Below are 803 nucleotides of genomic sequence, written 5' to 3' on the forward strand. Positions count from 1 at the left end.
TCTGCACCTCCCACCCCCCTGCTTCCCCCATCTCCCTTCATCCCCCATCCCGCTGCATCTCTAGTCTCCCGCATCCCTGGTCCCCTGCATCCCCTGTCCCCTCTGCATCCCTGGTGCCCTGCATCCCCCGAGCCCCCACATCCCCCTGCATCCCCTGTCCCCTCCGCATCCCTGGTGCCCTGCACCCCCTGAGCCCCCACATCCCCCTGCATCCCCTGTCCCCTCGGCATCCCTGGTGCCCTGCACCCCCCGAGCCCCCACATCCCCCTGCATCCCCTGTCCCCTCGGCATCCCTGGTCCCCTGCATCCCCCGAGCCCCCCCACATCCCTCTGCATCCCCTGTCCCCTCTGCATCCCTGGTCCCCTGCACCCCCTGAGCCCCCACATCCCCCTGCATCCCCTGTCCCCTCGGCATCCCTGGTCCCCTGCATCCCCCGAGCCCCCCCACATCCCTCTGCATCCCCTGCCCCCTCTGCATCCCTGGTCCCCTGCACCCCCCGAGCCCCCACATCCCCCTGCATCCCCTGTCCCCTCCGCATCCCTGGTCCCCTGCACCCCCCCCGGGGCCCCGGTCGCGGCTGCCCGCCCGGTGCCCGCGCCGCGGCGGCGGGGGCTGCCGGTGGCGGTGCCGGTGCCGGTGGCGGCGGAGCTGCGGCAGAGCTGCGGCCGCTCCCCCCGCGCCCGGCCGCCCCCGCCCGGCGCACGGCGCGTCACGGCGGGGCCGGCGGCGGCGGCGGCGGCGGCGGCGGTGGGTGCGCTCCGCTCCGCGCCGCTCCGCGCTGCTCCGCGCCCCGCGCCGCGCC

This window comes from Struthio camelus, chromosome 26, assembly GCF_040807025.1.
Source record: "Struthio camelus isolate bStrCam1 chromosome 26, bStrCam1.hap1, whole genome shotgun sequence".
NCBI lineage: Eukaryota > Metazoa > Chordata > Aves > Struthioniformes > Struthionidae > Struthio > Struthio camelus.